General features: G+C 45.1%; 1 protein-coding gene across 2 annotated transcripts in view; it reads right to left on the bottom strand.

Moving 5' to 3' along the window:
• Positions 1-27,363, bottom strand: part of ZHX1 (zinc fingers and homeoboxes 1) — an 83,789-nt gene that overhangs the window by 54,518 nt on the left and 1,908 nt on the right. Inside the window, exon 1 of one of the 2 annotated variants that reach the window (XM_077271179.1) lies at positions 6,466-6,564. The exons of the other annotated variant lie outside the window; for it this stretch is intronic. The gene's annotated coding sequence lies outside the window, so the exon portion shown is untranslated. Of the gene's footprint in view, positions 1-6,465; positions 6,565-27,363 lie in introns of those variants that run through there. 2 annotated transcript variants of the gene reach the window in all.

Here is a 27,363-nt window from a genome sequence, read left to right as displayed (position 1 = left end):
GAACGGTGCAGAGCATATAGGGCACAGCTTTATAAGGAGCATCTATGGGGCCAAACTGAACGGTGCAGAGCATATAGGGCACAGCTATATATGGATCATCTATGGGGCCAAACTGAACGGTGCAGAGCATATAGGGCACAGCTATATAAGGAGCATCTATGGGGCCAAACTGAACGGTGCAGAGCATATATGGCACAGCTTTATAATGAGCATCTATGGGGCCAAACTGAACGGTGCAGAGCATTTAGGGCACAGCTATATAAGGAGCCATCTATGGGGCCAAACTGAACGGTGCAGAGCATATAGGGCACAGCTATACAGTGCTATACCCCTGCAGATTTAGCAGGTTTACACATTTGGAATTAACTTGGCATTGTGACATTTGGACTGTAGATCAGCCTGGAAGTGTGAAATGCACTGCAGCAAAAAAGAATGTTATTTCTTTGTTTTTGTTTTTTTTAAATTGTGAAAAGTCTTTTCAGAGGGTCATTTATTATTCAACCCCTCAACCCACCAGAATTCTGTTTGGTTCCCCTAAAGTATTAAGAAGTAGTTCAGGCACAAAGAACAATGAGCTTCACATGTTTGGATTAATTATCTCTTTTTCCAGCCTTTTCTGACTATTTAAGACCCTCCCCAAACTTGTGAACAGCACTCATACATGGTCAACATGGGAAAGACAAAGGAGCATTCCAAGGCCATCAGAGACAAGATCGTGGAGGGTCACAAGGCTGGCAAGGGGTACAAAACCCTTTCCAAGGAGTTGGGCCTACCTGTCTCCACTGTTGGGAGCATCATCTGGAAGTGGAAGGCTTATGGAACTACTGTTAGCCTTCCACGGCCTGGACAGCCTTTGAAAGTTTCCTCCCGTGCCGAGGCCAGGCTTGTCCGAAGAGTCAAGGCTAACCCAAAGACAACAAGGAAGGAGGTCCGGGAAGATCTCATGGCAGTGGGGACATTGGTTTCAGTCAATACCATAAGTAACGTACTCCACCGCAATGGTCTCCGTTCCAGACGAGCCCGTAAGGTACCTTTACTTTCAAAGCGTCATGTCAAGGCTCATCTACAGTTTGCTCATGATCACTTGGAGGACTCTGAGACTGACTGGTTCAAGGTTCTCTGGTCTGATGAGACCAAGATCGAGATCTTTGGTGCCAACCACACACGTGACGTTTGGAGACTGGATGGCACTGCATACGACCCCAAGAATACCATCCCTACAGTCAAGCATGGTGGTGGCAGCATCATGCTGTGGGGCTGTTTCTCAGCCAAGGGGCCTGGCCATCTGGTCCGCATCCATGGGAAGATGGATAGCACGGCCTACCTGGAGATTTTGGCCAAGAACCTCCGCTCCTCCATCAAGGATCTTAAGATGGGTCGTCATTTCATCTTCCAACAAGACAACAACCCAAAGCACACAGCCAAGAAAACCAAGGCCTGGTTCAAGAGGCAAAAAATCAAGGTGTTGCAGTGGCCTAGTCAGTCTCCTGACCTTAACCCAATTGAAAACTTGGGGAAGGAGCTCAAAATTAAAGTCCACATGAGACACCCAAAGAACCTAGATAACTTGGAGAAGATCTGCATGGAGGAGTGGGCCAAGATAACTCCAGAGACCTGTGCCGGCCTGATCAGGTCTTATAAAAGACGATTATTAGCTGTAATTGCAAACAAAGGTTATTCCACAAAATATTAAACCTAGGGGTTGAATAATAATTGACCAACACTTTTATGTTTAAAATTTATAAAAATTTAACTGAGCAACAAAACTTTTTGGTTTGTAAGATTTATGCATCTGTTAATAAATCCTGCTCTTGTTTGAAGTCTCTAACTTATTTGCATCTTATTAAACCTGCTAAATCTGCAGGGCGTTGAATACTACTTGTAGGCACTGTATAAGGAGCATCTATGGGGCCAAACTGAACGGTGCAGAGCATATATGGCACAGCTATATAAGGAGCATCTATGGGGCCAAACTGAACAGTGCAGAGCATATAGGGCACAGATTTAAAATGAGCATCAATGGGGCCAAACTGAACGGTGCAGAGCATATGAGGCACAGCTATATAAGGAGCATCTATGGGGCCAAACTGAACGGTGCAGAGCATATAGGGCACAGATTTATAAGGAGCATCTATGGGGCAATGAACGGTGCAGAGCATATATGGCACAGCTTTATAAGGAGCATCTATGGGGCCAAACTGAACGGTGCAGAGCATATAGGGCACAGCTATATAAGGAGCATCTATGGGGCCAAACTGAACGGTGCAGAGCATATAGGGCACAGATTTATAAGGAGCATCTATGGGGCAATGAACGGTGCAGAGCATATATGGTACAGCTTTATAAGGAGCATCTATGGGGCAATAATGAACAGTGCAGAGCATATATGGCACAGCTTTATATGGAGCATCTATAGGGCCATAATGAACGGTGCAGAGCATTGTATATGGGGCACAGCTTTATATGGAGCATCTATGGGGCCATAATGAACGGTGCAGAGCATTCTATATGGCACAGCTATATATGGATAATATATGGGGCAATAATCAATGGTATGGAGCATTATATATGGCACAGCTTTATATGGAGCATCTATGGGGCAATAATGAATGGTATGGAGCATCTATTTTTATTTTTTAAATTCACCAGTAGCTGCTGCATTTTCCACCCTAGGCTTATACTCGAGTCAATAAGTTTTCCCAGTTTTTTGTGGCAAAATTAGGGGGGTCGGCTTATACTCGAGTATATAAGGTAAGCTATTAAAGTATATTTAAAAAAATTCAAAAGGGCATTAAACGTACAAGAGCCTGTGAATAAAGAACTAATCATAGGCATACCTTCAAACACTGTCTTGCTATATACCTTTGATTGATTGGTTACAAAAAAAAGACATCGCCTGCATTAATCAAAGCAGGAACTGGATGTTCACAGCAAGAACTGAAATGGGTCTGTAAATGTCCATCGGACTACTTAGAGGTCATCATCATATAGCGAATGTGATGGTGAAAGAAAATTTATGGAGGTTTTAGAGGATTGTCGGGGGGTGGGGGGGTATACCGGGCGTTGCTGATTTTAGAGGATTGTCGGGGGAGGTATGCCGGGCTGCGTTGGTTTCAGGGACGGATTGTAAGTGGACGTATGCCAGGCTGCAATGGCTTTTTGGAAGAATTGTCAAAGGAGGTGCCAGGCTGAGGTGGATTTAGAGAATTGTCAGAGGAGGTATGCCGGGCTGCGGTGGTTTTAGAGGATTGTTGGAGAAGGTATGCCGGGCTGCGGTGGTTTTAGAGGATTGTTGGAGGAGGTATGCTGGGCTGTGGTTGTTTTAGGGAAGGAATGTCAGGGGAGGTTTGCCAGGGCTGCGGTGGCTTTAGGGAAGGATTCTCAGTGGAGTTATGACGGGGCTGCGGTGGCTTTAGGGAAGAATTGTCAGTGGAGGTATGACGGTTCTGGGGTGGCTTTAGTGAAGGATTGTCAGTGGAGGTATGACGGGGCTGGGGTGGCTTTAGGGAAGGATTGTCAGTGGAGGTATGACGGTTTTGGGGTGGCTTTAGTGAAGGATTGTCAGTGGAGGTATGACGGAGCTGCAGTGGCTTTAGTGAAGGATTGTCAGTGGAGGTATGACGGGGCTGCAGTGGCTTTAGGGAAGTATTGTCAGTGGAGGTATGACGGGGCTGGGGTGGCTTTAGGGGAGGATTGTCAGTGGAGGTATGACGGGGCTGGGGTGGATTTAGGGAAGGATTCTCAGTGGAGGTATGACAGGGCTGGGGTGGCTTTAGGGAAGGATTGTCAGTGGAGGTATGACGGGGCTGCAGTGGCTTTAGGGAAGGATTGTCAGTGGAGGTATGACGGGGCTGCAGTGGCTTTAGGGAAGGATTGTCAGTGGAGGTATGACGGGGCTGGGGTGGATTTAGGGAAGGATTGTCAGTGGAGGTATGACGGGGCTGGGGTGGCTTTAGGGAAGGATTGTCAGTGGAGGTATGACGGGGCTGCAGTGGCTTTAGGGAAGGATTGTCAGTGGAGGTATGACGGGGCTGGGGTGGCTTTAGGGAAGGATTGTCAGTGGAGTTATGACGGGGCTGCAGTGGCTTTAGGGAAGGATTGTCAGTGGAGGTATGACGGGGCTGGGGTGGATTTAGGGAAGGTTTGTCAGTGGAGGTATGACGGGGCTGCAGTGGCTTTAGGGAAGGATTGTCAGTGGAGGTATGACGGGGCTGGGGTGGATTTAGGGAAGGATTGTCAGTGGAGGTATGACAGGGCTGCGATGGCTTTAGGGAAGGATTCTCAGTGGAGGTATGACATTGCTGGGGTGGCTTTAGGGAAGGATTCTCAGTGGAGGTATGACGGGGCTGGGGTGGCTTTAGGGAAGGATTGTCAGTGGAGGTATGACGGAGCTGCGGTGGCTTTAGGGAAGGATTGTCAGTGGAGGTATGACGGGGCTGCAGTGGCTTTAGGGAAGGATTGTCAGAGGAGGTATGACGGGGCTGGGGTGGCTTTAGGGAAGGATTCTCAGTGGAGGTATGACAGGGCTGGGGTGGCTTTAGGGAAGGATTGTCAGTGGAGGTATGACGTTCTGGGGTGGCTTTAGGGAAGGATTCTCAGTGGAGGTATAACGGGGCTGGGGTGGCTTTAGAGAAGGATTGTCAGGGGAAGTATGACGGGGCTGTAGTGGCTTTAGGGAAGGATGGTCAGTGGAGGTATGACCGTGCTGCAGTGGCTTTAGGGAAGGATTGCCAGTGGAGGTATGACGGGGCTGCAATGGCTTTAGGGAAGGATTATCAGGGGAGGTATGACAGGGCTGCAGGACTTTAGGGTAGGATTGTCGGGGGAGGAATGCCACGGCAGCTTTAGGGAAGGCATGCCTGGCTGCGTTGGCTTTAGGGTAGACTGTCGGGGGAGGTATGCCAGGCTGCAGGCTTTAGGGTAGGACTGTCAGGGGAGGTATGCCAGGCTGCAGTGGCTTTAAGCATGAATTGTCAGGGGGAAGTATGCTGGGCTGCAGTGGTTTTAGGGTAGGATTGTCAGGGAGATATGCCGGGCTGTGTTGGCCTTTAGAGTAGGACTATGGGGGAGGTATGCCAGGCTGCGGCGGCTTTAGGGATAGATTGTCGGGATGCTTCATTGAAACAGCATATTAAACCAATACCAATCATCATGTACAATGAGATCAGGTGCTGAAATTCATCATCCTTTTTTCCCCTAACACCATCAGTCAGAAACCACCATACACTTTAGATGATTGGCCAGCACCATTGGCAGTTGGAGATGGGAAAATCGATCTGCGCGAGTCTGCCCATGGGCCAGACCAGTAATTTGTGACTGCTGGGAGGTCTGCAAATCTATTTATCTCTCGACTCTTTTGATTGGTGCACTGCGGTGTGACACACGCACAACATCACACCAGAGCAGCTATTCAAAAGATGAGCCGAGAGGAAAGGCGATTAGAAGGGCTCCTGTCCAGCGGTTGCAGATTTTTTTTCTTCACAATGAAAGTTTATGTTTACGATTTCTGGATCAGTGCTGTGAAGAAATAGAAATGTCCATAATGGCTAAAGACCCTTTATTCTGTTAAATGATGTTCTGGGAAATGGAATCGACCATTGATCAGGGGAGAAACTCCAGTGGGAATAGCTGTTGGATACTGGAGTCTGTGTCTATAGGACTGGCCAGCTTATTTCTGTAGACAACTATTTTCATATAGAAGCATATGTAGTCCTAATCATGAGACCTCGGTAGATAAATAATCATGTACTGGGAGGAACCATTCAAGCAAATTTATACCACATGGCCATTTATGTAATATGAACAGCAAAATCTCCCAGTCATCCTCAGATCCAAAGCACACAGATATAAGGGCTTATTATGACCACGAGACATGCCCCTCAGAATGCTGATCTCGCTTAGGCTACTTTCACACTAGCGTCGGGAACAACCCGTCGCTGTGCGTCAGGCCGACGTTCCCGACGCTAGCGTGGTCTCCGCCGCACAACGGGGGCAGCGGATGCATTTTTCCCACGCATCCGCTGCCCCATTGTGAGGTGCGGGGAAGTGGGGGCGGAGTTCCGGCCGCGCATGCGCGGTCGGAAAAAGCGGACCGTCGGGAGCAAAAAACGTTACATGTAACGTTTTTTTCTCCCGACGGTCCGCTACCACACGCCCAAGCGTCGCAAAACGGACGCACCGTTTGGCAATGCGTCGCTAATGTTAGTCTATGACGAAAAAACGTATCCAGCAAGAACTTTTGCTGGATGCGTAGTTTCGGCAAAACGACGCATTTGCGACGTATTGCAGTTAACGCTAGTGTGAAAGTAGCCTTATAGGGAAAATGTTCTGAGGGGGCTCTCTGAGCACTCCACTCCCTCAGCCTCTGGCGGTTTTAATCATAGCAGGATCCTTTCTACCCGCATAAACGCAGGCTTCAACCTAGGAGAGGATTCACATTAGATAGGGGTTCCCAGCGATTCTCACCTTATCGCGGCTGACACTGACAATTTTGCAAGTTTTCCCACTTACAAAGAATGGAGAGGTCTGTCACTTTTAATCGTAGGTACACTTCACCTGTGAGACAGAATCTAAAAATGAACAAAAACTGAAGATCACATTGTTTGATTTTTCGATAAGTAAATTGCATTTTATTGCATGAAATAAGTATGTGATCACCTACCAACCAGTATGAATTCTGGCTCTCACAGACATGTTAGTTTTTCCTTAAGAAGCCTCCTACTCTGCACTCATTACCTTTATTAACCCCTTCCCGACCTCTGACGCATACGCTGCGTCATGAAAGTCGGTGCCAATCCGACCTGTGACGCACCGTATGCGTCATGGAGGGATCGCGTCCCTGCAGATCGGGTGAAAGGGTTAACTCCAATTTCACCCGATCTGCAGGGACAGGGGGAGTGGTACTTTAGCCCAGGGGGGGTGGCTTTGCCCCCACGTGGCTACGATCGCTCTGATTGGCTGTTGAAAGTGCAACAGCCAATCAGAGCAATTTGCAATATTTCACCTATGAAAATGGTGAAATATTGCAATCCAGCCATGGCCGATGCTGCAATATCATCGGCCATGGCTGGAAATCCTGATCTGCCCCCCCCCACTGCCACCGATCTGCTCCCCGGTCCTCCGTTCAGTCCGGTACTCCCCTGCGTCCGCCTGTCCGCTCCCCCGTCCTAGTGTCCGCTCCCCCCTGTGCTCCGATCCACCCCCCCACCACCCCTTCATACTTACCGATCCTCCCGGAGTCGGTCCGTCTTCTCCCTGGGCGCCGCCATCTTTCAAAATGGCGGGCGCATGCGCAGTGCGCCCGCCGAATCTGCCGGCCGGCAGATTCGTTCAATGTACATTTTGATCACTGTGATATAACCCATCACAGTGATCAAAATAAAAAAAATAGTAAATGACCCCCCCCCCCCTTTATCACCCCCATAGGTAGGGACAATAATAAAATAAAGAAAATATTTTTATTTTTTTTCCCACTAGGGTTAGGGTTAGGGGTAGGGTTAGGGGTAGAGTTAGGGCTAGGGTAAGGCTATGTGCACACGTATTCTGGTACTCTGCGGATTTTTCCGCAGCGGATTTGATAAATCCGCAGTGCAAAACCGCGGCGGATTTACCACGGTTTTTCTGCAGATTTCACTGCGGTTTTACAACTGCGTTTTCTATTGGAACAGTTGTAAAACCGCTGCGGAATCTGCAGAAAGAAGTGACATGCTGCGGAATGTAAACAGCTGCGTTTCCACTCAGTTTTTTCCGCAGCATGTGCACAGCGTTTTTTGTTTCCCATAGCTTTACATTCAACTGTAAACTCATGGGAAACTGCTGCGGACCCGCAGCTGCGGAAACGCTGCTGCGGACCCGCAGCTGCGGAAACGCTGCTGCAGACCCGCAGCTGCGGAAACGCTGCTGCGGACCCGCAGCTGCGGATCCGCAGCGTTTTCCGCAGCGTGTGCACATAGCCTTAGAATTAGGCTATGTGCACATGGTGCGGATTTGGCTGCGGATCCGCAGCGGATTGGCCACTGCAGATTCGTAGCAGTGTTCCATCAGGTTTACAGTACCATGTAAACCTATGGAAAACCAAATCCGCTGTGCCCATGGTGCAGAAAATACCACGCAGAAATGCTGCGTTGTATTTTCCGCAGCATGTCAATTCTTTGTGTGGATTCCGCAGCGTTTTACACCTGTTCCTCAATAGCAATCCGCAGAATCCGCACAAAAAACACTGGAAATCTGCAGTAAATCTTCATGTAAAACGCAGTGCCTTTTACCTGCGGATTTTTCAAAAATGGTGCGAAAAAAATCTCACATGAATCCGCAACGTGGGCACATAGCCTTAGGGTTAGGGTTGGAATTAGAGTTAGGGTTGGAATTAGGGCTAGGGTTGGAAATAGGGTTAAGATTAGGCTTGTGGTTAGGGTTATGGTTAGGGGTGTGTTGTGGTTAGGATTAGCGTTAGGGTTGGGATTAGGGTTAGGGGTGTGTTGGGGTTAGGGTTGTGATTAGGGTTATGGCTAGAGTTGGCATTAGGGTTAGGGGTGTGTTGGGGTTAGAATTGAGGGGTTTCCACTGTTTAGGCACATCAGGGGTCTCCAAACGCAACATGGCGCCACCATTGATTCCATCCAATCTTGCGTTCAAAAAGTCAAATGGTGCTCCCTCCCTTCCGGGCCCTGACGTGCGCCCAAACAGTGGTTTACCCCCACATATGGGGTACCAGCATACTCAGGACAAACTGGGCAACAACTATTGGGGTCCAATTTCTCCTGTTACCCTTGTGAAAATAAAAAATTGCGGGCTAAAAAATCATTTTTGAGGAAAGAAAAATGATTTTTTATTTTCACAGCTCTGCGTTGTATACTTCTGTGAAGCACTTGGGGGTTCAAAGTGCTCACCACATATCTAGATAAGTTCCATGGGGGGTCTAGTTTCCAAAATGGGGTCACTTGTGGGGGGTTTCTACTGTTTAGGCACATCAGGGGCTCTGCAAACGTAACATGATGCCCGCAGGCCATTCCATCAAAGTCTGCAATACAAAGCGTCACTACTTCCCTTCCGAGCCCCGGCATGTGCCCAAACAGTGGTTTTCCCCCACATATGGGGTATCAGCGTACTCAGGAGAAACTGGACAACAACTTTTGGGGTCCAATTTCTCCTGTTACCCTTGGGAAAATAAAAAATTGTGGGCTAAAAAATCATTTTTGAGAAAAGAAAAATTATTTTTTATTTTCACGGCTCTGCGTTATAAATTTCTGTGAAGCACTTGGGGGTTCAAAGTGCTCACCACACATCTAGTTTAGTTCCTTGGGAGGTCTAGTTTCCAAAATGGGGTCACTTGTCGGGGAGCTCCAATGTTTAGGCACACAGGGGCTCTCCAAACGCGACATGGTGTCCGCTAATGATTGGAGCTAATTTTCCATTCAAAAAGCCAAATGGCGTGCCTTCCCTTCCGAGCCCTGCCGTGCGCTTAAACAGTGGTTTACCCCCACATATGGGGTATCATCGTACTCAGGACAAACTGGACAACAACATTTGGGGTCCAATTTCTCCTATTACCCTTGGGAAAATAAAAAATTCCGGGCTAAAAATCATTTTTGAGGAAAGAAAAATTATTTTTTATTTTCACGGCTCTGCGGTATAAACTTCGGTAAAGCACCTGGGGGTTTAAAGTGCTCACTATGCATCTAGATAAGTTCCTTGGGGGGTCTAGTTTCTAAAATGGGGTCACTTGTAGGGGAGCTCCAATATTTAGGCACACAGGGGCTCTCCAAACGCGACATGGTGTCCGCTAACGATTGGAGCTAATTTTCCATTCAAAAAGTCAAATGGCGCGCCTTCCCTTCCGAGCCTTGCCGTGCACCCATACAATGGTTTACCCCCACATATGAGGTATCGGCGTACTCAGGAGAAATTGCCCAACAAATTTTAGGATCCATTTTCTCCTGTTGCCCATGTGAAAATGAAAAAATTGAGGCTAAAATAATTTTTTTGTTAAAAAAAAAGTACTTTTTCATTTTTACAGATCAATTTGTGAAGCACCTGGGGGTTTAAAGTGCTCACTATGCCTCTAGATAAGTTCCTTGTGGGGTCTAGTTTCCAAAATGGGGTCACTTGTGGGGGAGCTCCAATGTTTAGGCACACGGGGGCTTTCCAAACGCGACATGGTGTCCGCTAAAGATTGGAGCCAATTTTTCCTTCAAAAAGTCAAATGGCGCTCCTTCCCTTCCGAGCCCTGCCGTGAGCCCAAACAGTGGTTTACCCCCACATATGAGGTATCAGCGTACTCAGGACAAATTGGACAACAACCTTCGTGGTCCAGTTTCTCCTTTTACCCTTGGGAAAATAAAAAAATTGTTTCTAAAAGATCATTTTTGTGACTAAAAATTTAAATGTTCATTTTTTCCTTCCATGTTGCTTCTGCTGCTGTGAAGCACCTGAAGGGTTAATAACCTTCTTGAATGTGGTTTTGAGCACCTTGAGGGGTGCAGGTTTTAGAATGGTGTCACTTTTGGGTATTTTCAGCCATATAGAACCCTCAAACTGACTTCAAATGGGAGGTGGTCCCTAAAAAAAATGGTTTTGTAAATTTTGTTGTAAAAATTAGAAATCACTGGTCAAATTTTAACCCTTATAACTTCCTAGCAAAAAAAAATTTTGTTTCCAAAATTGTGCTGATGTAAAGTAGACATGTGGGAAATGTTATTTATTAACTATTTTGTGTCACATAACTCTCTGGTTTAACAGGATAAAAATTCAAAATGTGAAAATTGCGAAATTTTACAAATTTTCGCCAAATTTCCGTTTTTTTCACAAATAAACTCAGAAATTATCGACCTAAATTTACCACTCACATGAAGCCCAATATGTCACGAAAAAACAATCTCAGAACCGCTAGGATCCGTTGAAGCGTTCCTAAGTTATTACCTCATAAAGGGACACTGGTCAGAATTGCAAAAACCGGCCAGGTCATTAAAGGTAAGGTACCGCGTTTGTAGATCATTAATAAATCACTGTAATGTAGCATAACATGCTGCTATAACCAAGTTTTAAATGCATGTGAAACAGATTTCGTGTGTTATATGTGTTTAAAGAAGGAACTGGGGGCTGACATCTTGGTTTCACAGCAGTTCACGACACTAGCAGTGTCATTTTACAGCACCTCATGGACATAGGAGATAATAGACGAGCGCTGACCCTATCTTTAACATTGGAGAGGTGTTAGCAGTGAGCTGGGCACGCCTCTGTGGGCTGCACAACTCACTGCTGTAGGTGTGACTAGCAGCCATTTTATTATAGCCCAGTGCTCTCTGCCCACCTCCACTTACTCTCTATAACAGGAGCTCCATTCACTCCATTAAGCTGCATTCCCAGCCTGCAGAGAGAGGTGACACCTGATACAATGTATCTCTCCCCTCCCTCCACAATGCCTGGCCATTCACTGCAGACCTGGAGCTCCTTCTTATCTTACTGAGGGATGAGTCACAGACAGCTCTGCACAGACAATGCTGCTCCATACATACACACCACATAAACTAACTGTGCTTCTCATGCAGTAACTGCTGGTGATAGCAGATCACAGGTCAGTCACACACAAAATGGCTCTGCCCTGTGATTCTGCTCTTCATTCTGCCCCAGGGATATTAGACCACCCAAAAGGGGAGGGAAATGCTGATGTCAGCAGTTACTGCCCAGATTTTCCAGCTAACAGTAAAGCTGGTAAGTCTTACTATAGCTGCTTGAGGTCTAAAACGGAAAATGCTCCCCCTAGTGGTCAATATATATATTTGTAAGAAAATATATAATATTTTTCATATAGAAATGTTTGCAAACAGTGCAAACATTGCATTAGTACATTTTATTTACTATTTTAAGCTTAATTTCACAAAAAAAAAAAAACTACAAGAAAACTGGTGGCACCTTCCCTTTAAGGTCAAAATAGGCTGGGTCATGAAGGGGTTAATTGCCCCTGTTTGAACTCGTTACCTGTATAAAAGACACCTGTCCATAAAATGAAACACACTCCAATCTCTACACCAGTGTTCCCCAACTCCGGTCCTCAAGAGCCACCAGCAGGTCATGTTTTCAGGATTTCCTTAGTATTGCCCAGGTGATAGAATGCTTGCCTGTCCAGGTGATGCAATTATCACTTGTGCATTACTAAGGAAATCCTGAAAACAAGACCTGTTGGTGGCTCTTGAGGACCGGAGTTGGGGAACACTGCTCTACACCATGGCCAAGACCAAAGAGCTGCGTAAGGACACAATTGTAGACCTGCACAAGGCTAGGATGGGCAATAGGACAATAGGCAGCAGCTTGGTGAGAAGACAACTATTGGCACAGTTATTAGAAAATGGAAAAAAAAAACATAAAAAAAATTGAAAAAACACAAGACTGTCAATCTTCCTCGGCCTGGGGCTCCATGCAAGATCTCGCCTCCAGGGGTTAAGATAATTCTGAGAAAGGTCAGGAATTAGCCCAGAACTACATGGGAGGACTTGGTCAATGACCTCAAGAGTAACAAAAGACTGACTGGCACATCCAAGATAGTGTGAGTAGGTGCAGCTACCTCCATATACAATATACAAACAAAAATACAAAAAAGTTGCACTCTACTGTGCTAAAGCATGTCAATGTGAAATATATGAAATATGAATAGCAATACAGCTTCTGAATACTAGAAAATTCACATTGACATGCTTTGGCATGACAGAGTGCAACTTTTTTTGTATATTGTATATGGAGGTAGCTGCACCTATTCACAGTTAGCTTGAATGTGCCAGTCAGTCTTTTGTTATTTGCATGTTAGCTTACTTAGCAAGCACTCCGCCCTTCAACACGTGGTGATCTTAATTACAGCAGGTTCCTACCAACTCATAAATGCAGGCATTACTGCGAGAGGTGTCCATATTCACCCAGAAAATCAGACCTTGGCCTAAGAGCGGTATTCACATTGATAGGGACCCATCAGTATTTGAAACCACCTTGACGTTGGTTGATGGGCAGGCATGACTTGGTCAAATTATGTGCAAAGCGTCTCATTTTCTTGTAGTATTCAGAAGCCGTATAGCTATTCATATTTCATTTATTTCACATCGACATGCTTTAGCACGATAGAGTGCAACTTTTTTTTGTATAATGACCTGAAGAGAACTGGTAGTCTCAATCATTACCGTTAGTAAAACACTACGTCGTCATACCTTAAAATCCTGCAGGGCACGCAAAGGTCCCCCTGCTCACGCCAGCACATGTCCAAGCCAGTTTGAAGTTGGCCAATGACCACCTGGATGATCCAGAGGAGGCATGGGAGAAGATCATGTGGTCAGAGGAGACCAAAATAGAACTTTTTGGCTTCAACTACACTCACTATGTTTGGAGGAAGAAGAATAAGGAGTACAACCCCAAGAACACCAACCCAACAGTGAAGCATGGAGGAGGAAACATCATACTTTGAGGGTGCTTTTCTGCAAATGGACAGGATGACTGCACCGTATTGAAGGGAGGATAGATGAGATTATGTATCTTGAGATTTTAGCAAACAATCTTCTTCCCTCAGAATGATGGGTCATTGATGGGTCTTCCAACATGACAATAACCCGAAACGCACAGCCAGGATAACTAAGTAGTGGCTCCGTAAGAAGCATTTCAAGGTCCTGGAGTGGCCTAGCCAGTCTCCAGACCTGAACCTAACAGAAGATCTTTGGAGGAAGCTGAAACTCAATGTTGCCCAGCGACAGCCCGGAAACCTGAAACATCTGTATGTAGAAGGGGCCAAAATCCCGGCTGCAGTGTACAAACTTGGTCAAGAACTACAGGAAACGTGTAGTTTCCTTTGCAAACTAAGGTTTCTGTACCAAATATTAAGTTCTGTTTTCCTATTGTATCAAATACTTATTTCATGCAATAAAATGCAAATTCATTATGCATTGTCATATACACTCACCGGCCACTTTATTAGGTACACCTGTCCAACTTCTTGTTAACACTTAATTTCTAATCAGCCAATCACATGGCGGCAACTCAGTGCATTTAGGCATGTAGACATGGTCAAGACAATCTCCTGCAGTTCAAACCGAGCATCAGTATGGGGAAGAAAGGTGATTTGAGTGCCTTTGAACGTGGCATGGTTGTTGGTGCCAGAAGGGCTGGTCTGAGTATTTCAGAAACTGCTGATCTACTGGGATTTTCACGCACAACCATCTCTAGGGTTTACAGAGAATGGTCCGAAAAAGAAAAAAAATCCAGTGAGCGGCAGTTCTGTGGGCGGAAATGCCTTGTTGATGCCAGAGGTCAGAGGAGAATGGGCAGACTGGTTCGAGCTGATAGAAAGGCAACAGTGACTCAAATCGCCACCCGTTACAACCAAGGTAGGCCTAAGAGCATCTCTGAACGCACAGTGCGTCGAACTTTGAGGCAGATGGGCTACAGCAGCAGAAGACCACACCGGGTACCACTCCTTTCAGCTAAGAACAGGAAACTGAGGCTACAATTTGTACAAGCTCATCGAAATTGGACAGTAGAAGATTGGAAAAACGTTGCTTGGTCTGATGAGTCTCGATTTCTGCTGCGACATTCGGATGGTAGGGTCAGAATTTGGCGTAAACAACATGAAAGCATGGATCCATCCTGCCTTGTATGGAGCATCTTTGGGATGTGCAGCCGACAAATCTGCGGCAACTGTGTGATGCCATCATGTCAATATGGACCAAAATCTCTGAGGAATGCTTCCAGCACCTTGTTGAATCTATGCCACGAAGAATTGAGGCAGTTCTGAAGGCAAAAGGGGGTCCAACCCGTTACTAGCATGGTGTACCTAATAAAGTGGCCGGTGAGTGTATATGACAATATGATTTTCTGGTGTTTATTTTTAGATTCTGTCTCTCACAGGCGAAGTGTACCTACTACGATAACAATTACAGACCTCTCCATTCTTTGTAGGTGGGAAAACTTGAAAAGGTGGAAGCATATCAAATACTTATTTTCCCCACTGTATAGAAGGTATATAACTATAGGATAAAATAATAACGTCTTTAATGTGATTTATAAAAATAATGGGGTGTACATGTCATTACTACTGTATAGCTTAGTGACATTACTAAATCAATAGCACAGATCTGATCTACTATATTATACAGTAGTAAATCATGTACATCTAATTATACTTATTATAAACTATATCTGGGCTCCAGTATTACATATATTAGTTATATATACGACATCCCTCCCCATTATTAGACATCATATACGACGTCCTCCTACATTATTGGGCGTCATATACTACGTCTTCCCCCATTATTAGGCATCATATATGACGTCCCCCCGTTATTAAGCATCATATACGGCGTCACCTCGTTAAAAGGCGTCATATATGGCGTCCACCTCGTTATTAGGTGTCATATATACGACGTCGTCCTTCCTGTTATTATGCGTCATATACGTCCCCCTCATTATTATGCGTCATATACAACGCGCCCCCCAGTTATTAAGCGTCATATAAGACGTCACCTCGTTATTAGGCATCATATATGGTGTCCTCCCCGTCGTTAGGCATCATACACGATGTCTTCTCAGTTATTAAGCGTAATATACGACATCCCCTCCTCCCCCATTATGAGGCATCGTATACGGCATCTTCATTGTTATTATAGTTGGTACGGAAAGTATTCATACCCCTTTAAATTTTTCACTCTTTGTTTCAAAGCAGCCATTTGGTACATTCAAAAAAGTTCATTTTTTTCTCATTAACCCCTTTCTGCCATCGGACAGAATAGTAGGTCTGATGGCAGTACCCCTGCTTTGAGGTGGGCTCCGGCGGTGAGCCTGCATCAAAGCGGGGACATGTCAGCTGTTTTGCCCATGGAGTCTATTGAAGCATGCCAAAAGTTAAAAAAAAAGTTGTTAAAAATATATATATATATATATAAAAAAATATATATATATATAAAAGTTCAAATCACCCCCCTTTCGCCCCAAAATAATAGAAAAAAAATCAAGCCTACACATATTTGGTATCACCGCATTCAGAATTGCCCGATCTGTCAATAAAAAAAAAGGATTAACCTGATCGCTAAATGGTGTAGCGATAAAAAAAAAAAGTAAAAACGCCAGAATTACTTTATTTTGGTCGCCGCAATATTGCATTAAAATGCAATAACGGACGATCGAAAGATCGTATCTGCACCAAAATGGTATCATTTAAAATGTCATCTCGGCACGCAAAAAATAAGCCCGAGCACAGATCATGGAAAATGGAGACGCTACAGGTAACGGAAAATTGCACAATTTTTATTTATTTTTTTTTTTTAGCAAAGTTTGGAAAAAAATTTCACCACTTAGGCTACTTTCACACTAGCGTTAACTGCATTCCGTCACAATGCGTCGTTTTGCCGAAAAAACGCATCCTGCAAAAGTGTTTGCAGGATGCGTTTTTTCACCATAGATTAACATTAAGCGACGCATTGTGACGGATTGCCACACGTCGCACCCGTCGTGCGACGGATGCGTCGTGCAGTGGCGGACCGTCGGGAGCAAAAAACGTTGCTTGCAACGTTTTTTACTCCGTCGTAAACGTCTTTTCCGACGGCGCATGCGCGGCCGGAACTCCGCCCCCACCTCCCCGCACCTCACAATGGGGCAGCGGATGCGCTGGAAAAATGCATCCGCTGCCCCCGTTGTGCGGCGGAGACAACGCTAGCGTCGGGAACGTCGGCCCGACGCTAGTGTGAAAGTAGCCATAGATAAAAAAGACATGTTTGGTGTCTATGAACTCGTAATGACCTGGAGAATCATAATGGCAGGTCTGGTTTAGCATTTAGTGAACCTAGCAAAAAAGCCAAACAAAAAACAAGTGTGGGATTGCACTTTTTTTTGCAATTTCACCGCACTTGGAATTATCTTTTACCCATTTTCTAGTGCACGACATGGTAAAACCAATGGTGTCGCTCAAAAGTACAACTCATCCCGCAAAAAATAGATTGTCGGGATGCTTCATTGAAACAGCATATTAAATCAATACCAATCATCATGTACAATGAGATCAGGTGCTGAAATTCATCATCCTTTTTTCCCCTAACACCATCAGTCAGAAACCACCATACACTTTAGATGATTGGCCAGCACCATTGGCAGTTGGAGATGGGAAAATCGATCTGCGCGAGTCTGCCCATGGGCCAGACCAGTAATTTGTGACTGCTGGGAGGTCTGCAAATCTATTTATCTCTCGACTCTTTTGATTGGTGCACTGCGGTGTGACACACGCACAACATCACACCAGAGCAGCTATTCAAAAGATGAGCCGAGAGGAAAGGCGATTAGAAGGGCTCCTGTCCAGCGGTTGCAGATTTTTTTTCTTCACAATGAAAGTTTATGTTTACGATTTCTGGATCAGTGCTGTGAAGAAATAGAAATGTCCATAATGGCTAAAGACCCTTTATTCTGTTAAATGATGTTCTGGGAAATGGAATCGACCATTGATCAGGGGAGAAACTCCAGTGGGAATAGCTGTTGGATACTGGAGTCTGTGTCTATAGGACTGGCCAGCTTATTTCTGTAGACAACTATTTTCATATAGAAGCATATGTAGTCCTAATCATGAGACCTCGGTAGATAAATAATCATGTACTGGGAGGAACCATTCAAGCAAATTTATACCACATGGCCATTTATGTAATATGAACAGCAAAATCTCCCAGTCATCCTCAGATCCAAAGCACACAGATATAAGGGCTTATTATGACCACGAGACATGCCCCTCAGAATGCTGATCTCGCTTAGGCTACTTTCACACTAGCGTCGGGAACAACCCGTCGCTGTGCGTCGGGCCGACGTTCCCGACGGTAGCGTGGTCTCCGCCACACAACGGGGGCAGCGGATGCATTTTTCCCACGCATCCGCTGCCCCATTGTGAGGTGCGGGGAAGTGCGGGGAGGTGGGGGCGGAGTTCCGGCCGCGCATGCGCGGTCGGAAAAAGCGGACCGTCGGGAGCAAAAAACGTTACATGTAACGTTTTTTTCTCCCGACGGTCCGCTACCACACGCCCAAGCGTCGCAAAACGGACGCACCGTTTGGCAATGCGTCGCTAATGTTAGTCTATGACGAAAAAACGTATCCAGCAAGAACTTTTGCTGGATGCGTAGTTTCGGCAAAACGACGCATTTGCGACGTATTGCAGTTAACGCTAGTGTGAAAGTAGCCTTATAGGGAAAATGTTCTGAGGGGGCTCTCTGAGCACTCCACTCCCTCAGCCTCTGGCGGTTTTAATCATAGCAGGATCCTTTCTACCCACATAAACGCAGGCTTCAACCTAGGAGAGGATTCACATTAGATAGGGGTTCCCAGCGATTCTCACCTTATCGCGGCTGACACTGACAATTTTGCAAGTTTTCCCACTTACAAAGAATGGAGAGGTCTGTCACTTTTAATCGTAGGTACACTTCACCTGTGAGACAGAATCTAAAAATGAACAAAAACTGAAGATCACATTGTTTGATTTTTTGATAAGTAAATTGCATTTTATTGCATGAAATAAGTATGTGATCACCTACCAACCAGTATGAATTCTGGCTCTCACAGACATGTTAGTTTTTCCTTAAGAAGCCTCCTACTCTGCACTCATTACCTTTATTAACCCCTTCCCGACCTTTGACGCATACGCTGCATCATGAAAGTCGGTGCCAATCCGACCTGTGACGCACCGTATGCGTCATGGAGGGATCGTGTCCCTGCAGATCGGGTGAAAGGGTTAACTCCAATTTCACCCGATCTGCAGGGACAGGGGGAGTGGTACTTTAGCCCAGGGGGGGTGGCTTTGCCCCCACGTGGCTACGATCGCTCTGATTGGCTGTTGAAAGTGCAACAGCCAATCAGAGCAATTTGCAATATTTCACCTATGAAAATGGTGAAATATTGCAATCCAGCCATGGCCGATGCTGCAATATCATCGGCCATGGCTGGAAATCCTGATCTGCCCCCCCCCCCACTGCCACCGATCTGCTCCCCGGTCCTCCGTTCAGTCCGGTACTCCCCTGCGTCCGCCTGTCCGCTCCCCCGTCCTAGTGTCCGCTCCCCCCTGTGCTCCGGATCCACCACCCCTTCATACTTACCGATCCTCCCGGAGTCGGTCCGTCTTCTCCCTGGGCGCCGCCATCTTTCAAAATGGCGGGCGCATGCGCAGTGCGCCCGCCGAATCTGCCGGCCGGCAGATTCGTTCAATGTACATTTTGATCACTGTGATATAACCCATCACAGTGATCAAAATAAAAAAAATAGTAAATGACCCCCCCCCCCCTTTATCACCCCCATAGGTAGGGACAATAATAAAATAAAGAAAATATTTTTATTTTTTTTTCCACTAGGGTTAGGGGTAGGGTTAGGGGTAGAGTTAGGGCTAGGGTAAGGCTATGTGCACACGTATTCTGGTACTCTGCGGATTTCTCCGCAGCGGATTTGATAAATCCGCAGTGCAAAACCGCGGCGGATTTACCACGGTTTTTCTGCAGATTTCACTGCGGTTTTACAACTGCGTTTTCTATTGGAACAGTTGTAAAACCGCTGCGGAATCTGCAGAAAGAAGTGACATGCTGCGGAATGTAAACAGCTGCGTTTCCACTCAGTTTTTTCCGCAGCATGTGCACAGCGTTTTTTGTTTCCCATAGCTTTACATTCAACTGTAAACTCATGGGAAACTGCTGCGGACCCGCAGCTGCGGAAACGCTGCTGCGGACCCGCAGCTGCGGAAACGCTGCTGCGGACCCACAGCTGCGGAAACGCTGCTGCGGAAACGCTGCTGCGGACCCGCAGCTGCGGAAACGCTGCTGCGGACCCGCAGCTGCGGAAACGCTGCTGCGGACCCGCAGCGTTTTCCGCAGCGTGTGCACATACCCTTAGAATTAGGCTATGTGCACATGGTGCGGATTTGGCTGCGGATCCGCAGCGGATTGGCCACTGCAGATTCGTAGCAGTGTTCCATCAGGTTTACAGTACCATGTAAACCTAGGGAAAACCAAATCCGCTGTGCCCATGGTGCAGAAAATACCACGCAGAAATGCTGCGTTGTATTTTCCGCAGCATGTCAAATCTTTGTGTGGATTCCGCAGCGTTTTACACCTGTTCCTCAATAGCAACCTGCAGAATCCGCACAAAAAACACTGGAAATCTGCAGTAAATCTTCATGTAAAACGCAGTGCCTTTTACCTGCGGATTTTTCAAAAATGGTGCGAAAAAAATCTCACACGAATCCGCAACGTGGGCACATAGCCTTAGGGTTAGGGTTGGAATTAGAGTTAAGGTTGGAATTAGGGCTAGGGTTGGAATTAGGGTTAAGATTAGGCTTGTGGTTAGGGTTATGGTTAGGGGTGTGTTGTGGTTAGGATTAGCGTTAGGGTTGGGATTAGGGTTAGGGGTGTGTTGGGGTTAGGGTTGTGGTTAGGGGTGTGTTGGGGTTAGGGTTGTGATTAGGGTTATGGCTAGAGTCGGCATTAGGGTTAGGGGTGTGTTGGGGTTAGAATTGAGGGGTTTCCACTGTTTAGGCACATCAGGGGTCTCCAAACGCAACATGGCGCCACCATTGATTCCATCCAATCTTGCGTTCAAAAAGTCAAATGGTGCTCCCTCCCTTCCGGGCCCTGACGTGCGCCCAAACAGTGGTTTACCCCCACATATGGGGTACCAGCATACTCAGGACAAACTGGGCAACAACTATTGGGGTCCAATTTCTCCTGTTACCCTTGTGAAAATAAAAAATTGCGGGCTAAAAAATCATTTTTGAGGAAAGAAAAATGATTTTTTATTTTCACAGCTCTGCGTTGTATACTTCTGTGAAGCACTTGGGGGTTCAAAGTGCTCACCACATATCTAGATAAGTTCCATGGGGGGTCTAGTTTCCAAAATGGGGTCACTTGTGGGGGGTTTCTACTGTTTAGGCACATCAGGGGCTCTGCAAACGTAACATGATGCCCGCAGGCCATTCCATCAAAGTCTGCAATACAAAGCGTCACTACTTCCCTTCCGAGCCCCGGCATGTGCCCAAACAGTGGTTTTCCCCCACATATGGGGTATCAGCGTACTCAGGAGAAACTGGACAACAACTTTTGGGGTCCAATTTCTCCTGTTACCCTTGGGAAAATAAAAAATTGTGGGCTAAAAAATCATTTTTGAGAAAAGAAAAATTATTTTTTATTTTCACGGCTCTGCGTTATAAATTTCTGTGAAGCACTTGGGGGTTCAAAGTGCTCACCACACATCTAGTTTAGTTCCTTGGGAGGTCTAGTTTCCAAAATGGGGTCACTTGTCGGGGAGCTCCAATGTTTAGGCACACAGGGGCTCTCCAAACGCGACATGGTGTCCGCTAATGATTGGAGCTAATTTTCCATTCAAAAAGCCAAATGGCGTGCCTTCCCTTCCGAGCCCTGCCGTGCGCTTAAACAGTGGTTTACCCCCACATATGGGGTATCATCGTACTCAGGACAAACTGGACAACAACATTTGGGGTCCAATTTCTCCTATTACCCTTGGGAAAATAAAAAATTCCGGGCTAAAAATCATTTTTGAGGAAAGAAAAATTATTTTTTATTTTCACGGCTCTGCGGTATAAACTTCGGTAAAGCACCTGGGGGTTTACAGTGCTCACTATGCATCTAGATAAGTTCCTTGGGGGGTCTAGTTTCTAAAATGGGGTCACTTGTAGGGGAGCTCCAATATTTAGGCACACAGGGGCTCTCCAAACGCGACATGGTGTCCGCTAACGATTGGAGCTAATTTTCCATTCAAAAAGTCAAATGGCGCGCCTTCCCTTCCGAGCCTTGCCGTGCACCCATACAATGGTTTACCCCCACATATGAGGTATCGGCGTACTCAGGAGAAATTGCCCAACAAATTTTAGGATCCATTTTCTCCTGTTGCCCATGTGAAAATGAAAAAATTGAGGCTAAAATAATTTTTTTGTTAAAAAAAAAGTACTTTTTCATTTTTACAGATCAATTTGTGAAGCACCTGGGGGTTTAAAGTGCTCACTATGCCTCTAGATAAGTTCCTTGTGGGGTCTAGTTTCCAAAATGGGGTCACTTGTGGGGGAGCTCCAATGTTTAGGCACACGGGGGCTTTCCAAACGCGACATGGTGTCCGCTAAAGATTGGAGCCAATTTTTCCTTCAAAAAGTCAAATGGCGCTCCTTCCCTTCCGAGCCCTGCCGTGAGCCCAAACAGTGGTTTACCCCCACATATGAGGTATCAGCGTACTCAGGACAAATTGGACAACAACCTTCGTGGTCCAGTTTCTCCTTTTACCCTTGGGAAAATAAAAAAATTGTTTCTAAAAGATCATTTTTGTGACTAAAAATTTAAATGTTCATTTTTTCCTTCCATGTTGCTTCTGCTGCTGTGAAGCACCTGAAGGGTTAATAACCTTCTTGAATGTGGTTTTGAGCACCTTGAGGGGTGCAGGTTTTAGAATGGTGTCACTTTTGGGTATTTTCAGCCATATAGAACCCTCAAACTGACTTCAAATGGGAGGTGGTCCCTAAAAAAAAATGGTTTTGTAAATTTTGTTGTAAAAATTAGAAATCACTGGTCAAATTTTAACCCTTATAACTTCCTAGCAAAAAAAAATTTTGTTTCCAAAATTGTGCTGATGTAAAGTAGACATGTGGGAAATGTTATTTATTAACTATTTTGTGTCACATAACTCTCTGGTTTAACAGGATAAAAATTCAAAATGTGAAAATTGCGAAATTTTACAAATTTTCGCCAAATTTCCGTTTTTTTCACAAATAAACTCAGAAATTATCGACCTAAATTTACCACTAACATGAAGCCCAATATGTCACGAAAAAACAATCTCAGAACCGCTAGGATCCGTTGAAGCGTTCCTAAGTTATTACCACATAAAGGGACACTGGTCAGAATTGCAAAAACCGGCCAAATAGGCTGGGTCATGAAGGGGTTAATTGCCCCTGTTTGAACTCGTTACCTGTATAAAAGACACCTGTCCATAAAATGAAACACACTCCAATCTCTACACCAGTGTTCCCCAACTCCGGTCCTCAAGAGCCACCAGCAGGTCATGTTTTCAGGATTTCCTTAGTATTGCCCAGGTGATAGAATGCTTGCCTGTCCAGGTGATGCAATTATCACTTGTGCATTACTAAGGAAATCCTGAAAACAAGACCTGTTGGTGGCTCTTGAGGACCGGAGTTGGGGAACACTGCGCTACACCATGGCCAAGACCAAAGAGCTGCGTAAGGACACAATTGTAGACCTACACAAGGCTAGGATGGGCAATAGGACAATAGGCAGCAGCTTGGTGAGAAGACAACTATTGGCACAGTTATTAGAAAATGGAAAAAAAAAACATTAAAAAAATTGAAAAAACACAAGACTGTCAATCTTCCTCGGCCTGGGGCTCCATGCAAGATCTCGCCTCCAGGGGTTAAGATAATTCTGAGAAAGGTCAGGAATTAGCCCAGAACTACATGGGAGGACTTGGTCAATGACCTCAAGAGTAACAAAAGACTGACTGGCACATCCAAGATAGTGTGAGTAGGTGCAGCTACCTCCATATACAATATACAAACAAAAATACAAAAAAGTTGCACTCTACTGTGCTAAAGCATGTCAATGTGAAATATATGAAATATGAATAGCAATACAGCTTCTGAATACTAGAAAATTCACATTGACATGCTTTGGCATGACAGAGTGCAACTTTTTTTGTATATTGTATATGGAGGTAGCTGCACCTATTCACAGTTAGCTTGAATGTGCCAGTCAGTCTTTTGTTATTTGCATGTTAGCTTACTTAGCAAGCACTCCGCCCTTCAACACGTGGTGATTTTAATTACAGCAGGTTCCTACCAACTCATAAATGCAGGCATTACTGCGAGAGGTGTCCATATTCACCCAGAAAATCAGACCTTGGCCTAAGAGCGGTATTCACATTGATAGGGACCCATCAGTATTTGAAACCACCTTGACGTTGGTTGATGGGCAGGCATGACTTGGTCAAATTATGTGCAAAGCGTCTCATTTTCTTGTAGTATTCAGAAGCCGTATAGCTATTCATATTTCATTTATTTCACATCGACATGCTTTAGCACGATAGAGTGCAACTTTTTTTTGTATAATGACCTGAAGAGAACTGGTAGTCTCAATCATTACCGTTAGTAAAACACTACGTCGTCATAGCTTAAAATCCTGCAGGGCACGCAATGGTCCCCCTGCTCACGCCAGCACATGTCCAAGCCAGTTTGAAGTTGGCCAATGACCACCTGGATGATCCAGAGGAGGCATGGGAGAAGATCATGTGGTCAGAGGAGACCAAAATAGAACTTTTTGGCTTCAACTACACTCACTATGTTTGGAGGAAGAAGAATAAGGAGTACAACCCCAAGAACACCAACCCAACAGTGAAGCATGGAGGAGGAAACATCATACTTTGAGGGTGCTTTTCTGCAAATGGACAGGATGACTGCACCGTATTGAAGGGAGGATAGCTGAGATTATATATCTTGAGATTTTAGCAAACAATCTTCTTCCCTCAGAATGATGGGTCATTGATGGGTCTTCCAACATGACAATAACCCGAAACGCACAGCCAGGATAACTAAGTAGTGGCTCCGTAAGAAGCATTTCAAGGTCCTGGAGTGGCCTAGCCAGTCTCCAGACCTGAACCTAACAGAAGATCTTTGGAGGAAGCTGAAACTCAATGTTGCCCAGCGACAGCCCGGAAACCTGAAACATCTGTATGTAGAAGGGGCCAAAATCCCGGCTGCAGTGTACAAACTTGGTCAAGAACTACAGGAAACGTGTAGTTTCCTTTGCAAACTAAGGTTTCTGTACCAAATATTAAGTTCTGTTTTCCTATTGTATCAAATACTTATTTCATGCAATAAAATGCAAATTCATTATGCATTGTCATATATATGACAATATGATTTTCTGGTGTTTATTTTTAGATTCTGTCTCTCACAGGCGAAGTGTACCTACTACGATAACAATTACAGACCTCTCCATTCTTTGTAGGTGGGAAAACTTGAAAAGGTGGAAGCATATCAAATACTTATTTTCCCCACTGTATATAAGGTATATAACTATAGGATAAAATAATAACGTCTTTAATGTGATTTATAAAAATAATGGGGTGTACATGTCCTTACTACTGTATAGCTTAGTGACATTACTAAATCAATAGCACAGATCTGATCTACTATATTATACAGTAGTAAATCATGTACATCTAATTATACTCATTATAAACTATATCTGGGCTCCAGTATTACATATATTAGTTATATACGACATCCCTCCCCATTAGACATCATATACGACGTCCTCCTTCATTATTGGGCGTCATATACTACGTCTTCCTCCATTATTAGGCATCATATATGACGTCCCCCCGTTATTAAGCATCATATACGGCGTCACCTCGTTAAAAGGCGTCATATATGGCGTCCACCTCGTTATTAGGTGTCATATACGACGTCGTCCTTCCTGTTATTATGCGTCATATACGTCCCCCTCATTATTATGCGTCATATACAACGCGCCCCCCAGTTATTAAGCGTCATATAAGACGTCACCTCGTTATTAGGCATCATATATGGTGTCCTCCCCGTCGTTAGGCATCATACACGATGTCTTCTCAGTTATTAAGCGTAATATACGACATCCCCTCCTCCCCCATTATGAGGCATCGTATACGGCATCTTCATTGTTATTATAGTTGGTACGGAAAGTATTCATACCCCTTTAAATTTTTCACTCTTTGTTTCAAAGCAGCCATTTGGTACATTCAAAAAAGTTCATTTTTTTCTCATTAACCCCTTTCTGCCATCGGACAGAATAGTAGGTCTGATGGCAGTACCCCTGCTTTGAGGTGGGCTCCGGCAGTGAGCCTGCATCAAAGCGGGGACATGTCAGCTGTTTTGCCCATGGCGTCTATTGAAGCATGCCAAAGGTTAAAAAAAAAAGTTTTTAAAAACATGAAGAAAAAAAATAATATATATATAAAAGTTCAAATCACCCCCCTTTCGCCCCAAAATAATAGAAAAAAAATCAAGCCTACACATATTTGGTATCACCGCATTCAGAATTGCCCGATCTGTCAATAAAAAAAAAGGATTAACCTGATCGCTAAATGGTGTAGCGATAAAAAAAAAGTAAAAACGCCAGAATTACTTTATTTTGGTCGCCGCAATATTGCATTAAAATGCAATAACGGACGATCGAAAGATCGTATCTGCACCAAAATGGTATCATTTAAAATGTCACCTCGGCACGCAAAAAATAAGCCCGAGCACAGATCATGGAAAATGGAGACGCTACAGGTAACGGAAAATTGCACAATTTTTATTTTTTTTTTTAGCAAAGTTTGGAAAAGATTTTCACCACTTAGGCTACTTTCACACTAGCGTTAACTGCATTCCGTCACAATGCGTCGTTTTGCCGAAAAAACGCATCCTGCAAAAGTGTTTGCAGGATGCGTTTTTTCACCATTGATTAACATTAAGCGACGCATTGTGACGGATTGCCACACGTCGCACCCGTCGTGCGACGGATGCGTCGTGCAGTGGCGGACCGTCGGGAGCAAAAAACGTTGCTTGCAGCGTTTTTTGCTCCGTCGTAAACGTCTTTTCCGACCGCGCATGCGCGGCCGGAACTCCGCCCCCACCTCCCCGCACCTCACAATGGGGCAGCGGATGCGCTGGAAAAATGCATCCGCTGCCCCCGTTGTGCGGCGGAGACAACGCTAGTGTCGGGAACGTCGGCCCGATGCTAGTGTGAAAGTAGCCTTAGATAAAAAAGACATGTTTGGTGTCTATGAACTCGTAATGACCTGGAGAATCATAATGGCAGGTCTGGTCTAGCATTTAGTGAACCTAGCAAAAAAGCCAAACAAAAAACAAGTGTGGGATTGCACTTTTTTTTGCAATTTCACCGCACTTGGAATTATCTTTTACCCATTTTCTAGTGCACGACATGGTAAAACCAATGGTGTCGCTCAAAAGTACAACTCATCCCGCAAAAAATACGCCCTCACATGGCCATATTGAAGGAAAAATAAAAAGTTATGGCTCTGGGAGGGAGGGGAGTGAAAAACAAAAACACAAAACCGAAAAAAAGCTACGGGGGTTAATGTACACTCTGCACCCCATTTTGACTGAAAAAAGGTATTTTTGCATATTTATTAAAAAAAGAAAAACTGAAACATCACATGGTCATAAGTATTCAGGCCCTTTGCTCAGACACTCATATTTAAGTCCCATACTGTCCATTTCCTTGTGATCCTCCTTGAGATGGTTCTACTCCTTCATTTGAGTCCAGCTGTGTTTAATTAAACTGATAGGACTTGATTTGGAAATGCACACACCTGTCTATA

The sequence above is a fragment of the Ranitomeya variabilis genome, chromosome 6 (genome assembly GCF_051348905.1).
Source record: "Ranitomeya variabilis isolate aRanVar5 chromosome 6, aRanVar5.hap1, whole genome shotgun sequence".
Classification (NCBI taxonomy): Eukaryota; Metazoa; Chordata; class Amphibia; order Anura; family Dendrobatidae; genus Ranitomeya; species Ranitomeya variabilis.
Note: the sequence above shows the minus strand (reverse complement) of the source record. Positions and strands in the feature narration are given on the sequence as shown.